Source organism: Acomys minous, assembly GCF_964271855.1.
Source record: "Acomys minous genome assembly, chromosome: 13".
Classification (NCBI taxonomy): domain Eukaryota; kingdom Metazoa; phylum Chordata; class Mammalia; order Rodentia; family Muridae; genus Acomys; species Acomys minous.
This window is the reverse complement of record NC_140495.1, coordinates 6,455,382-6,470,964: the sequence shown is the minus strand read 5'-3', so window position 1 is coordinate 6,470,964 and position 15,583 is coordinate 6,455,382. Positions and strand designations below refer to the sequence as shown.

The 15,583-nt window shown below is 46.6% G+C and overlaps 1 protein-coding gene across 1 annotated transcript in view; it reads right to left on the bottom strand.

Annotated features, from left to right (window-relative positions):
• The window catches only part of RBMS3 (RNA binding motif single stranded interacting protein 3), a gene marked incomplete at its 3' end in the record, with an annotated part of 1,316,912 nt that extends 1,303,915 nt beyond the window's left edge, over positions 1–12,997 (bottom strand). The window contains exon 1 of the mRNA XM_084751857.1: positions 12,941–12,997. The remainder of the gene's footprint in view (positions 1–12,940) is intronic.
• Positions 12,998–15,583: the final 2,586 nt, after the last annotated feature.

The following is a 15,583-nucleotide window of genomic DNA, read 5'->3' as shown; positions in this document are numbered from 1 at the left end:
CCCTGCTGCCCTCCACATTGTTAGGAGTGATTGTGACCTGAAGAAGGCCTCCTAAAACGGGAGTATCATCTTTAGTAGCATCCATGTGTAACCTTGACACACAGCCCAGCTACAGAAATGTTCTTACAAACACCAGACAGTATTAAAGGTAGCTAGTGTGACCAGCTGCTAAAAAAGAGGGCTGCTAGGACAGTTCAGGGCTCAAGGCCACCAGGACTAAGATTAGAGGCTGTCAGCCATCACTCCAAGGGTCCAGTGGCCTTCTCTGGACATGAAAGGTTGCTTGCAATAAAGATGTCACCAAAGGTCAATCCCAAACTAGCATTCCCAGTGGCTTTCAACAGATAACAGGGACTCAGGGGCCCTAGGTTGGGTGGGGTCACTCTGATCCATCTTAAAGGGAGCAGGGTGAGTCCTGCAGTTACCACTTGGTTCTGGGATCGCTTAGGGTGCTTGTCATGGGTATTGCATGGGCAACCTCTCATATCTGGGAGTGACCTTGGGACGTTATCAAGAACTTCTGAAGAACCTGTTTAACACGAAGTAGTCATTTGTTCTTGGTTTTGAGTTCTAAGATGCCCCCTAGTTAACAAGAAGATAAATGAATGGCCTTTCCCTCAATACACGATGTAGAATAATACATAACATGTGCCCGACGCAAACAGGAAGCTGCACTGCCCGCTAGGGTGCTCCGCAGTGCCTAGCAGAGCTCACACACACACACACACACTGCACATAGTTCTGATGCACAAAGTTACACCAGCTGCACCCACAGAATTTATCCCTCTTGCTGTCTCTTACTTTCCAAGGTTTTGCATGAGTATGCATGCATTTGATGGCTGCCTTAGTCAGTATAGACAAGTCAGATAAGATGGTGTGGACCTGCTCTGAGAAAGCAGGGAGATTGGAGGACGGCTTACCAAGTCTCCACTGTTGCTTTACTTTCATTATCTTTAAAAGCTGCATTTCAAGTTTATTACTTAACTGGGAACTATGCGTTCACTTATCCTGGGCATACTAAACTTTTAAACATGTGATGGCCCTGAGAGTTGTAATGGATGAGGCCAGGTAGTTAGACGGGGACCCGCAAAATGGCTCTGTGAGTAAAGGCTACCAAGCCTGATAACCCAAATCCAGTCCCCAAAATGTTGTCTTCTGACCTCCTAACATTTGCTGTGGCATGCATGCCCCCACTTCCAAAATATTTATTACAAAATTTAAAAGAAGACAGAGCTACGCTCCTGTGAAGAGGATCCTTGCCCCCACATCCTTTCCAGGACCCACTAAGAAACCAAGAGCTCTTCCAGGGGTTTTATTAAGGTAACTTAGATTATCTGTGCGATGTGCTTAGGACACTGCACAGCCCTGAGTCTTTGTTGGGCTGGGAGCGGGAAGATGACACAGCGTGGAGCTGAAGACCTTGGGTCAGGAGGAAGTAACCAGGGAGCTCTCACCACTTGATTTTTCTCAGATAGTTGGCATCTTGGAGGAGAGGGAGGAACCCGACAGTGCCGTGTGCAGGAAGTTTTGAATTTGACAGATCTTCCTTCTGTACTGCAGAAATAAAAATCATATGTCAGCTCAGACAGGAGCTGGGAGAGCTGTTAAGTTAATATTCTTCCATGCTTGTTACTTCCAAAATGTGTTTGTGAACTTTTTTCGAGGCTCACATGAAGATTAAGTAAGAAAGATAAAATACGGCAACTGAGTTTGTTCTAAATTTACGCGTGTGCTTTTAAAGGGGCCTATTGTTCAATGCAAATATTATTTTCTTTCTCCTGCCCCTGCAATTATTTGGGGGACATGTATCTTTTTAGCATCTGTCATAAATAAATATGGACTCGGAAAATATATTACATTTCAAAACTGTTGATTGCACCTAATTATGCATGTAAATTGCTACTTCAAGCCTGCAAACAGCTTGCAACATTTTGAAATTTTTGCCGTACTAGTCATCTGAGGTGTTTGTGTAGTATTACGTGCTGCCTGAAATGACACTTTGCCTCCCCATTAGCTGCCCCGTTAACGATGAATCTGTGAATAATTTTGACCTTTTGCTGACTCTCGCAAGACTAGGATGAGTGGATCATCACTTTTAACACAGTTCTCCTTCTTCCTATTTACACCTGAACACTTGACATTTTTTTGAGTCACTGAGACTACAGTGTCCTCGGAGTACAGTTGGCCTAGACTCTTGTTCCTTGGATTGCAGTCAGTGAACCTGAAGCATCACAGCCCCCCAGGAGTTTGAAGGACATGCAGTCTTGGGCCTGCCACAGATCTGTCACTCAGAACATACATCTAGCAAGAGCTCCAAGTGACTCCTACCCCCTGTGGGCTTGAGAAGGACTGTCTGACAGATCTGCCCTGCTGCTTTTCTGTTCTTATCTTTGCTCCTCACACTTGTCCTCCCAGACTGCCCAGAGAATGGTCACTGGGAAGACTCAAGGTGGAACTGTGAGGTGGCTCTGTGGTAAGAGTGTCTGCCTCAAAACCCTGTAACCTGAGTTTGATCCCAGAAATCCAGCCATGGAAGATGGAAGTGAGCCAACTGCCAAAAGTGTCTCCTGGCCCCTTTATGCATAGTATTGTAGTGTAGACAGGTGCCCGTGTACACACACACACACACACACACACACACACACACTTAAAGCACAGGGTAACTCCTCTTTTTCTCAAGGCATTTTCCTCACACTACCCCCTCCTCCTCGAGGGCCTTCCATGCATACTGAAGAGCTTCATGAATTAAGAACGGAGCTATATTCCATAGCCCTGGGGATTGAATGAGAAGTGTGAATTCTTCTAAAATCAAAAGACATTAACCTACAAGTATTTCACCTTGAATAACGAACCCTACGCAAAAATGTGAAAAGTTCAGTCACTTTCGCCCTTCTCCCTAAGACTGGAAACTCCAGTGTCTCTCCATGGAGACTACCAGGGCAGGTTTGTGTCTATGCAAAGAAGCATCCAGCAAAACCTCAGTAATTTGAAATAAGTTTACACTAAATTATGGACCCCCGGTATCTTTGGGAAGTATCAGAAATGGTTAGTTAATTTCTTTGAGGCATGTATGTGCATAAATCAACAAACTGATCCGCTTTCCAGGTGTTAAGACACAGTCTCTCTGTGGCTCGTGTAGAGTTTGTTAGCTCCAAATTTGCAGTCCTCCTGCCTCAGCCTCCCACAAGTCCATGCATACATGTATGCAAGTCAGAAGCTGATGAAAGTGTCTCCCTCCATACTTTTTTTTTTCTTTTTAGCATCTGTTAATGAACTTGGAACCTGGAACTTGTCGCTTGTCATCTTGGCTACACTGTCAGGCTATGCCTGCCCCTCTGCCCTCTAACTCACCCACTCACTGGAATTACATAGGTACCACCACGCCTGGTTTATTTGTGGACAGTCCAAACTCAGGCCCTGTAGTTCGTACTTCCCCCAGCCTCTGAACTGGTGTTTTAGGGGCTTTCTGGTACAGCAGGTCTCATCTCTAATGTACACAAAAGTCACCTGGACAATGCTGTGACTCTGCAGGGCTGGGCCTGGGCCTGAGCACCTTACGAGGCATCGCACATCCATGTGGTCCCTACGCTTGTAGTCCTCCAACCTTATAGACTTGTACCCGGCAGCAGTTTTCAAACCCACTTCACATGGGGAGCTTTTATAAGCTTCAGTTCCTAGAGATTGAACCAGCCCCGCCCAAAATCAGGATGTCTGGGGGTGCAATGGAAACAATAATAGGTTGCAAGTGGAGTTGTTTTGTTTTGTTTCCAGACAGTTTTTATGTAGCCCAGGCTAGCCTCAAGCTCATGATAGTTCTTCCTTAGCCTCCCAAGTGCCTGCATTTTGAGTATGCAATGCCACACATGGCACATGGTTAGTTTTGAAGCCTTATGGGTGGTAACCAGGTGTGGCCACAGCTGAGAATCGTGTCTTCATGGAGTCTCCACTGTGGGTGAGAGGAACAGCTGGGAGACACTAACCTCCCTTCCAGTCAGAAACTCAGGGGGACGGACTCCTGCTGTCTGCCTCGGTACAGGGCAGGGTTGTGGCGCACCCTTGGGTTTCAGTGCTATCGCTACTGTGACCAAAGGTTCTCTATGGCTGTATGTTAGAGTCATGGGGAAAGTGTCAAAAATACTGATTTGTCCCCATTAATTGGTGAAATAAAAGTCTGAGGGCAAAAAGGAACCTGGGGATGCTAAACGTTCCCCAGGTGACTCCAACTATGCAGGCAGGCTGGGCAGCAAGTCTATAAGCTGAATTTTTAGGTGTGCAAATTGTGTTTCCATGGAGCACCATTTCTTCTGAGTTGTTTTATTTTTTTTTAATTCTTCCTTAATCTGCAAAAAATGGAATGACTGAAGAGGTAAATGAGAGTGCCAGCCCGATTAACACAGGTGGGAATTAGCCTGCTCGGGATATTTTCTGACAAATCATCCCTTCCCCTCCTTGGTGACATGACAGCAGCTTCTCCTTGCTGCAGTAAGATTTTGGTGTGACAAGACTCAGTTGAAGTGGCACCATCCTGTGGAGACTCCGGATTCTTTCCTTAGGTTTCTGAGCCACCAGGAGAAGATGTCCCTGTAACTTGGGGCTCTTAAAGCACCTTGTTGTTCAAACTGTCTCCATAGACCGGTGGCATCAACATCACCAAGGAGTCGGCTGTGAGCGCTGCAGCATTTCCGGCCTCTCCTTCTGAATCAGCACCTGCCTTTTAAGGGTCCCTGGTCAACAGGACAAGCGCTCAAGCCTTCAGAGCCTGGACTACAGTGGGCACCTGTGAGACACAGGGAGCCTTCACCCACCAATCTGATCCTTTAGCATTATACACACATACATTAGTTTCTGGCAGGTATTTATAGTGTGCTGTGCATTCAGCCTTGTCCCGGGTTCCTTTTCTCAACTCTCCTCCCATCCAGGGGTTTGTTTGCTTAGTCAATTTCACTGGTGCTGTTTCATCTATATATACATCATTATGTATGACTGTATAAAAATTCAGAACCAGAAATGAGGGAAAACATAGAGAATATGTCTTTCTGAGGCTGGTTTAATTCATTTAATCTGCTTGTCTAAGTTTCCTTCATTTTCCACAAAGGATATAACTTTGAAATTGCTTATGGCTGAGAAAACGGCCATTGAGTGTACACATTTTCCTCTTTGCTCTTTGATGCTGGACAGTAGGTCAGTTCCACAATTCAGCTACAGTGATTAGTGCTGCAGAAAACATCAATGTGCGGGTGTCTCTGTAATGTGAAGTCTGGAGTCCTTCAGAACCTTCTAGAATAAGAGCTCTAGAGGACACTGCTCCAGACGTTGCTCATTCTATTTGAGGTTAGCATCGCCATCCAATGGACCTTTCTTTGGTGACAGAAATGCTCTTTCTGTGTTTGAATAGGGAGCCTCCCTCCCATATGTGACTGTGTGCACATGAATTATGGCTACTGCGACTCAGAAACTGAATTTTAATTTTATTTCTTTCTAATTGATTTAAATCTAAATAGCTTCATATGGTTGGTGGCTCTACTGTATTGGACAACACAATTCCAAAGTAATCACCCGTCTTCTTGCTGAACCTTATTCAAGCTCCCAGGTTGAGCACTCGCCCATCCCACTCTGCTTTTGTACGTATTAATCCCTACTGAATTCACCAAGATGAAAAACATCTGCTTCGCCACCTCATTTACATAATAAGTAACATTATGCTTATTATTTTGAATGAGAAGAGTTTAACTTGAATTAAGTGCCACCAAAAAGTTGTCAAAACCTCTTTCATAGTATTCATAATTACGTAGCTTTAATTTTGCAGCCTTCACAAACGTCAGCAGACGTGGGGCAAATTAACTGCTTTAAAGGACAAAAGACTGCAGATGGTTTCAGGGTAGAAGAGACCTAAAGACGCCCATAGCCCCAGCATCTTGGAGCACAACGGAGTGTGAGTGTCACCCTCAACGTGAAAGGTAAAGCACAAAACAAAGCAGAGATCATGAAGCCAGACAACATCAAGGAAAGTTCAAACAGAAGTGTACTCACCAGTTAGTTAGTCTGACCGTAAGTGTCTAATGTGTGGCATGGTGGAATGGGGCAGCTTGAGATATGACCAGAGGGAAAGGAAGGTAGGCAAGGAGGCACAGACATAAAGAGGGAACCCATCCACCCCCCCATAGGAGGATACACACTGTTTCCTCGCTGGAGCAGTCACAACCCATCTGATGAAAGGATGCAAATACTAGGAAAACGCCTCCCCGGTCTGTGCATCCCCAGCTGAGATTTGGTACTGTGAGATTCACAGCAATTCCTACAAAGAAACGTGTAGCCAAGGGCAACAGCCTCACTTCTGTAGGACGGTCACTTCATAGCAACTGAAGCCAATAAATAGGCCACAGTTGTTGTCCTCAGGAAAGACATTTCCAGGGACTCCAGATAGTGTGGTCTGAGGACAGGCTGGGAGCTCAGACACCACTGAAAACACCCAGATGTGCACACAGGCACCCATCCACCCAGACCCTCTCCACTCTCCTTTGCTGTAGGCCTCTTCCTAGATCACATCAGTCCACCCTTAAAGGAAAAAGAGGAGACAGAATGAGGATGAAAGGAGACATGAAGGGCCCGCAAGGTGGCTCAGAAGGTAAAGGCACTTGCTACCAAAGCTGACAACCAGAATCCCATCTCTGGGCTGCACATGGAGAAATGAGAGAACTCACTCCTTCAAGTCGTCCCTAGATCTCCACAGACGAACCAGCAAAATCAGTTACTTAAATAAGCGATCAAAGAGATAGGTCTGGGGAGATGGCTCAGCTGCTAAAGAGCTGAATGCTTTTTCTATTTAAATAATTTATTCAGATTACATCTAAATTGTTAACCCCTTGTATCTTCCCATTTTCTGTTTTTGTTTTTTGTTTGTTTGTTTGTTTTAGGGTTTTTTGTTTTTACTTTTGTTTTTCAAGACAGAGTTTCTCTGTGTAGCCTCAGCTGTCCTGGACTCACTTTGTAGACCAGGCTGGTCTCGAACCCCCAGAGATCTGCCTGCCTCTGCATCCCTGAGTGCTGGGATTACAGTCGTGTGCCACCACCACACCTGGTGAAGCTGAACACTTTATCACACTTTATGTGAGAACCAGATCCACACAGTTGTCCTCTGAACTCCACAGGCATACTGTGGTATGTGTTATCCTTTAATGTAAATCACACACACACACACACACACACACACACACACACACACACACACTATATATATATATATATATATATTACATTATATATATATATATTACATTAAATTTTAAATTAACCCCCCACACCCACCCCAAGGACTCCAAACTTTAAATTCTAGGCCACCATCAGGTTTTCCAGGACAATTCAGCCTGAAGAGCAGAGAGCAGTCACAGGCTGCACAGGCAGTAGTAGAGCCAGATTTCCCAGTGGGCGTGGTGGAGCTTCGCAGTACTGACATGGAGGAGGCATTCCCTGTTCTCGCTTCTGACCATGTCTACTCCTGAGTGCTGGTCTGGGTCTCCCAGCTAGGGGAACTGTTCCTTATGAACTACGTTTTCCTATGTTGGTTTCATTTTCTAGGTTCTTCAGGGTACACGGGGCAGGAAGATGAGGCAGATGGTAGAGTTCACCCTTAAAACAACAGCAATAGGGCTGGGAAGCCGCTCACTCAGTAAAGAACAGGCCTTGCAGGCATGAGGCTGCCTACTAGAACCCTGTAAAATGAGGCCTGGTGTGGTGGCACCAACGCTTGCAATTTCAGTGCTGGATTATAGAGACTGTCTGGTCCCCAGGGCTTACTTGCCAACCAGCCTAGCTTACTTAATAAGTTCTGAAACAGTGAAAGACCTTGCTTTACAGTTTTTCTTGCTGTGATAAAACACCATGACCAGCCAGGCAGGGTGGCATGCACACCTGTAATCCCAGCACTTGGGAAGGCAGAGGCAGGCAGACCTCTGTGAGTTCGAGGTCACCCTGGTTTACAAAAGCGTGCCCAGTACAGCCAAGGCCACACAGAGAAACCTTGTCTTGGAAAAAACAAAATAAAACAAAATAAACCCACCATAACAAAAAACAACTCAGTTAACAAAGAGTTTATTTCACCCATTGCCAAGGGAGTCCAGGGCAGGAGCCTGGAGGCAGAGACTGATGCAGAAGCCATGGACGAGTGCTGCTGACTGGCTTGCTCCTCACACCTTGGTCAGCCTGCTTTCTAGAACTTCCAGGACCACCAGCCCAGGCATGGCACCACCCGGAGTGAACTGGGCCTCTCCACATCAATCATCAATCAAGAAGATGCCCCACCGCCTTCTCCATGGGACATTTTTCTCAATTGAAGTTTCCTCTTTCCAAATGACTCTGGCCTGTGTCAAGTGGACATAAAATGAGCCAGAACAGACCCTGTCTCTAAAGGAAGAAACAACACTGATGAAGAATGGCTAGAGGGATATAAGTCGACTCAGAAACTGGAGGCAGGCTTCCTGAGATGGCTGTTTGTTGTTCCCAAGAGACATTTCAAGGAGGAGCGACGGGAAGACATGGGGACAGGTGTCTAGACAAGACCACTATAAAATACCAGAAGTCTGCATCTCTTTAGGGGCTTCCACACTTGGCTTCTCCCATTCCAAATGTGTAACACTGTTACTTTTCCTTTCTCCGCAGCTTCCTTCAATTCTTTGTGCCCTGGAACAAATTCAGGAATCTCCTAGACAAACAACTACCATCAATTTACCTGCCACCCCCCCAACCCCCCTGGCCTTTAAACCCAAGGTTGTCCTAAGACCTCCACATGCACAAGCACACATATACACATGCACTTCTTGCACACTTACACACCTACTGCACATAGACCTCCACACACCAGTGACAGAGACAGCGAATACTACAAATGACCATCAGAGAATCAGGAAAGCAAAGACTCCACGGTGCGCGCCAGTGTCGCAGCACCCAGAGTGTTTCCCAGGCTCCTATAGGCAGCTCCAATAAAGCACCCACGGGGGAGTCATTTCCTGTGCACTGGAAGGGACACCACCATCTTGAAGCAGAGTGGCGATCGGACCTGCAAGACTCTTATGAGATAGGACCCACTGACACTTCTTCATGGGAGTAGGGGGGCATTTTAGGGTGCTCAGGAGGCCCCTCTACTTCAGAGGTTATATGAGCAGTTAACAATTGCTGTGGAGACATCAGATGCCACAGAGATGGGCATCCACAAGACTACCCAAACATAAGGAATTCCTTGCATTTGAGTTCCCACAGACCTCTACTAGAGAAAACCAATGACTTACTGGTTAGCAGGACCCACCGTCCCTTTTGTCACCTGAGAAAGCATGCAACAGTGCCTAGTGCATCAGGCACCCACCTTGGATTGATATGTTGACTGAGTCATGATCTTTGTGTGTAGCCCAAGCTGGCTCGAAACTTGAGATCTCACAGCCTCACCTGGAGTGCCGAGATGAACAGCCTGCGTCACAGGCCAAAGCTCCCATTCAAGGCCTTGTAAGTTTGTTGTTTTCTCTTTGGTGGCGTGGTTTGGTTTGGGTTTTGTTTGCTTGTTTGTTGAGACAGGTCCTTTCTACATAGGCCTGGATCTTGGCTGGCCTGAATACTACTGTTAACTCCAGAGTGTCTCAGACTGATGGCAGTCACTGGCCTCTGCCCCCCAAGTGCTGGGGTTACAGGTGTGCCCACCACACCTGTCCACCGCAGTCCTTAAACTGTGAGATAAAGGCAAGAACCCTCAGGACTCAAATATCCTCCTAGTACTCAGAAAGTCTGGGTTAGAGGACATTGTTTCTGTCTGTAGGCAAATGGCGTTCCTATTTCTGAGCACTGGGGCCAATCAGATAAATCCACTCAGTTATAGCAGTGTGGGCACATGTCCTGAAGGCAGCTAGCTTCTAGAAGGTGAAAGAAAGAGGCAGGCAAATTCAGTGCTTTGTTCCAAGTTCACTAAGCAGATGAGACACGAATGTCCCTGCAGCCATTGGAGTGAGGAAGCTGAGTGAGCTCAGGAATTATGTTAAACACTCTGCACTAAGACTTACCAACCTCCGGGAGCAAATTCCACATGGATTTCAGCCCTGTCTCCAGACCCCAGTTTCTTGCCTACATGGTGTGTCCTGCAGCTGGAGATTCTGGGCAGCTGTCTATTGCTGTGATAAAACACTGTGACCAAAAGCAACTTGGCAAGGAAAGGGCTTATTTTGCCTCACAACTTGCAGGTTCCAGGTCATCCCCGTGACGGAAGTCAGGGCAGGGACTTAAGGCAGGAAGCTGGAGGCAGGAAACGAAGCAGAAGCTATAGAGGAATGCTGCTCACATATCCACGCCAGGCCCACCTGCCCAGAGGGGACACCACCCGCAGTAGGCCGGACCCCTCCACACCAGTCATCAAGGCCTGTCTACAGGGCACCCAAAAGCGGCCACTTTCTCAATTGAGGTTCCCTCTTTTCAGGCGACCCCAGCTTGTGTCAGGTTGGAAATAAAAGCCTAACATGCTTATCCTGCTCTTACCCACTCACTGGTGCTGTGTGGCTGCTAATTCACCATCAGCGTCCCCAAACCACTCCCTTCAACCACAAAACTAACTTCTGGGACCTTAGACATCCATACTACAAAGTGGCAAAGAGCTAAAGCCCCTGGCCCAGCTCTCACTGGTGTCATCCCATTTTACTGAGCAGAGCTCGCAGATGCTTGGGAAAGCGCCTTTTAAATTAAGTACCGAATAAACATACATTTTCATAATATGGCCTTTTAAGCCAGAAATCATCTTTCATTTGCTCATATAAGCATATTTTAGAAGAGCTACCTAGTGCTGTATCTTGCGCATTGTGGGAACTAAATAAATGTTTGAGAATGAATATTAAAAACCTTTTATGTGAAGGCAGAAAAATGACTTTGCGTCATCTCATCTTGGAAAATTTCATCTTTGAAAAAAGTAAGACAAAAATAGGCTATTTGGGGGCCTAGCGGTGAGATGCCTCAATGGGTAAAGGTGTTTGCTACCAAACCTGACAATCTGACTTGCACCCCCAGGAGTCCATGGGACGGAAGGAGAACACCAACTCCCACAGCTTGTCCTTTGCCCTCCACATGAATGCTACGGCTCCTGAGCACACAGGCTCCATAGTCACAATAAATAAAAAAGAGAGGAAGGAATGGAGGGAGGGAGGGAGGGAGGAGGAAAGAAGGAAGGGAGGGAGGGAATAAAGGAAGGACAGAAGGAAGGGAGAAAAGAAGGAAGGAAGGAGAGAGGGAGGAAGGGAGGAGAGAGGGAGGGAGAGAGGGAGGGAGGGAGAGAGAGAGGAGGGAGGGAGGAAGGAAGGGTGAGCTATTCAGAGACCAGGCACTGACACATGGTAATCTTGGGATCACATATGCCTCTCGGTTTATCCAAGCTATTCTGATAAGTAAGCCTTTCACAAATACATTGCCTCAGCCCCCAGTCCCTTGTTTGTTAAATGAGAAGCTTTTAAATTCCTCTCAATTCAAAGTACCCCAGAGAGCAACCAGGTATACTCTCCAGCCAGCTAAGTGCACACTGAAACTATCAACCCATCAAACGGGGCGAGGAGACCTCTGTCGTTCTCAGAAACACCATCATTAAGATAATTAATTACATGTGCTTGTTGTGTGTGTGTTCCTCCTGTAGGTGTTCACATGCCACCGCACACATGCAGAGGGTAAGGAATAACTTTTGTGGGTAGTTTCTCTCATTCCATCACGTGGGTCACAGGGATCAAACTCAGGACATCAGACTCGGAGGCAAGTGCCTTTATCACTGACCGTCCCCTGGGGACTAGACACACCTACTGACGAGTAGCTGCTATTCCTTGCTGTGGCCATTCGTCTGCTTCTCAGGGCGGTCGTGCTCTGTGTAGTTTGCTTTCCAGTTTGGAGCCAGAGTTTAGTATAATATAACCACAGCAAATAATTTGGTGAGGGATTTTAGAAAGTTGGAAATATGAAATATAAGCAAAATAGCCACAGAGGCAGTAATGAGTGTAATAAGTGAACGCTCGTGGGAAACCAGAAGGCCGTGGGCGAGGACGTACAAGGTCCACCTGCATGTGATTCTAGAGAGAAGAGAAAGGTCTCTAGTCTGGAGACCGACATTTCAGTGAGTGACAGCACACCCTTTTATGATCATAGTGTGCTCAGGCCCCATCAGGGCCTTGTATGTATTTAGAGATTAAGCCCATTTAAATATTGGACATTTGGGGCTGCCTGCCACCCTGTCTTTCTACCCTCTGCAGGCTGGCTTCCATTTCTCCACTCAGTTTACTGTGTCCTGTGTCCACTTTGTCTCAAGAGGCTCCTCCCCCTTCCCTCTCTTCTTCTCCCTCCTCCTCTCCCCACCCTCCCCACCCCCTAATGATGGATCCTCTAGTTCCCCCAGAAACTTTTTAAAAATCTTTTTGTTGTTGTTGTTTTGTTTGTTTTTCGTGGCAAGGTTTCACTGTGTACCTTCCCTTTGGCTGTCTTGGACTCATTTGGAAGACCAGGCTGGCCTCGAACTCACAGCTATTCACCTGCCTCTGCCTCTCAAGTGCTGGCTTTTAAAAGATCTTTAAGTGAGCAGTTCTCCATACTGATCTTTCCTCTCAGAAACACGTAAAAGTTAGCTGCCTCCTCTTGCAGAAGTCATTTTCACCGTCAATCGCCAGGGAGAGCAAGCTCAGCATTACGTACATTACAGGTACATTTCCTGTTATCCCAACAGCCTTCTGCAGTGGACCTCTCAAGTCCCGCTTTCCATACAAGGAAACCGTGGTTCTGACAGTGTGGGGGCATGCCTATAGGCACACTCCTGGTAGGAGCAGACGGAGAGGGTGAGTCTCGTACAAACTTCATGTTCCTACTTGTAGAGCTCAGAACATAAAACTTCAGCCAGCTGTGCTGCCCACACATCTGCAGTTAGCAGAGTCTGGTGGATATGACATACCTCTGCTCCATGTAGCAGCAGCTGTAGCACCTGCAGTAAAGTCTCAAGGCCTCGCGCTGGAGAAGACTGTATTGTTTGGTAGACAAACCAGCACAGGCTGCTGGCTGAGAGCTGAGAAGCCGGGAGACAGGGGCCGCGGTTCCTTTCCATGTGAGTTCACCAAAGGCTATTTGACTTTCCACATGATGGCGGCTGGGTCTAGGAACCTAGTGGAACAAGGCAGAAGCGCAAGATGCTTTTATAACTTAGTAACATGATACCATCTTTGCTATACTTTGTGGGTCCAGGCAAGCACAGAGACCCACGCAGGGTCAACGGCAGGAGACATAGATGCCATGATTCTCCTAAAAATCACACCTACAACAGTGACTTTCAAACCTTTTGTGTATACTGTGTTATGCACATGTGTGTGCAGGTGTCCATGACTATGTATGCAGTTGTACATTCTTGTGTATACATGCTTGTGTGTTCATGTATGTGTATTGTTGTGTGCAGGTATGCATGCTCATGTACAAGTTGCAGGTGTACAAGCTAATGTGTGCAGTTGTGCATACCTGGGTGTGAAGATATGCATACCTCTGTGTGATGTGTGCATGCCAGCGTATCCAGGCCTGTGTGCACATGTGGAAGACAGAAGCTGATATTGAGATGTTTTCCTTTGTCAATCTCCACCCTAATATTTGAGACAGTGTCTCTCACTGAACCTGGAGCTTGCCAATTTGGCTAGCATGGATGGCCAGTGGATCTCTGGGATCCACCTGTCTCCATGTCCCAGCAGAGGGACTGCTGATAGCTTTGACAACAGCTAGCTTTTATGTGGCTCCTGGGAATCCAAACTCACATCTGCACACTTGTGCAGCAAACACTTTCCTCACTGCGTGGCCTCCCCAGCTCAACTTGAAAATCTTGAACTCTAATCTTTAAATCTTTTCTGAGGAAATTTCCACACTTCTGATTATCTGTTAAAGTTTTTGAAAGAAAAAAAGATTCAGAAAGTTACACACACACACACACACACACACACACACACACACACACACGTAACCAACTTCCCCACACTGTCAGCATTCCCTGCGGTCAGTGAAGATGACCAACTCATGTGTGGCTCTGACTCTCTGTGTCCTCATTTCCCAAACATATGCTGAGACCTCTTAATGCAGTCTCAGTGAGTAACGCATTTGTCCATTCACACGATCTTTTAGTGATGAAGACACAACTGTACACACATTGTGCTGTCTATTAAATATGTGTACACACACACACATCATACATACTATCTTTCATCCTCTCCAGTTTATAAGCACATGCTGAAATAATAATAGAAAAATCAGCCGATTTTTAAAAATTATCACAAGCCGGGGCTGGAGAGGTCACTCACTTGGTAAAGTGTTTACCATGTAACCATGACGACCTGGATTCTTTCCCCAGAGCCCATATAAAAGAGTCGGGTACACTGGTGCGTGCCCTTGATGCCAGTACTGGGGTGGAGGCCGGAGGGGCTCACTAACCAGCCAGCCGAGCTGAATCAGTCCAGAGAGACCCTGACTCAAACTGAACAAGGTGGAGCGAGAGACACTCATCAATATCCGCCCCATGACACATGCGCACACACATGAACACACATACAGTTATTACAGATGTTATATCCCAAGTACACTAAGGGGACTGAGGTGGAAAAAAAAAGTATCTGACATTAGACAAGCGAAAGGAGGAAGGTCCATAGACTAATGAAGTGAATTCTGATCTGCTTTAAAGGACTTGCTCAGTTATTTCATCCGAGCTTGTCTTTTCAAAACAGAAACCAAATGAAACTAAATGCTGTGCTGCTTTTCTCAGATGACCATCAGTCGGCCTACCAAGAGGCAGTTTCTGAAGCATTGACTGATACATAAAGCTAGCTCTCTATTAGTGTTTTCTCTTTATGTTTTTGCTGGTTCAACCTACAGAAGTAAATTAAATTGATAGCGATCAGTACTGCTGAGCATTACAGTGACTGCACTCAGGAGAGAGTGGCATTTTAAACTTGCTTTTCTAAACACATAGCATGTGTATGGTCACAGGGTGCAGCACGGTGTTCAGAAACGAGAGGGAAAGCAATTGTCCACTGCCTTCTGTCCAGTGTGTGGCCAGCTTGGTCTCAGAAGCATGCTCTGCTTTTGGTTGGGTTTCAACCTCTGCCCTCTGTCACAGGAAATTACAATCTGAGCACTCTTGTCCACTCCCGTGCAGTGGCTTTCGACAACGGGAGGCAGTAAATGGGTGACCACGGGGCATGCTTCCTGTTGCTGTGCCTTCCATGGCTCCCATCCCCTATGGCTGTGCCTCCTGTCACACAGGCTACAGGGACATTGGGAAGCAAGCCCCCACCACTGTGTTTCTATATTGTGAAAGCTCCTGTATGTGGACTTCATGCTGGCTGGTCTCTCCCTCCTGGTGGCCACCTCCTTTGTGACTAGGACTTGTCACAGTCTCTTCTGTTTGACTGACATACACCTAATGTTTTAAAGCGTGCTAAAATTGGTAAGAACAAAGATGTATCATTTTCATCCTTTTAGGCGTACGGACCAGCAGCATTAAGTGGATTCAGTGTCAGATAGCCGTTGCCGCTACCCATCCCTAAAACTCTGCTGCAAAAGCCCACTT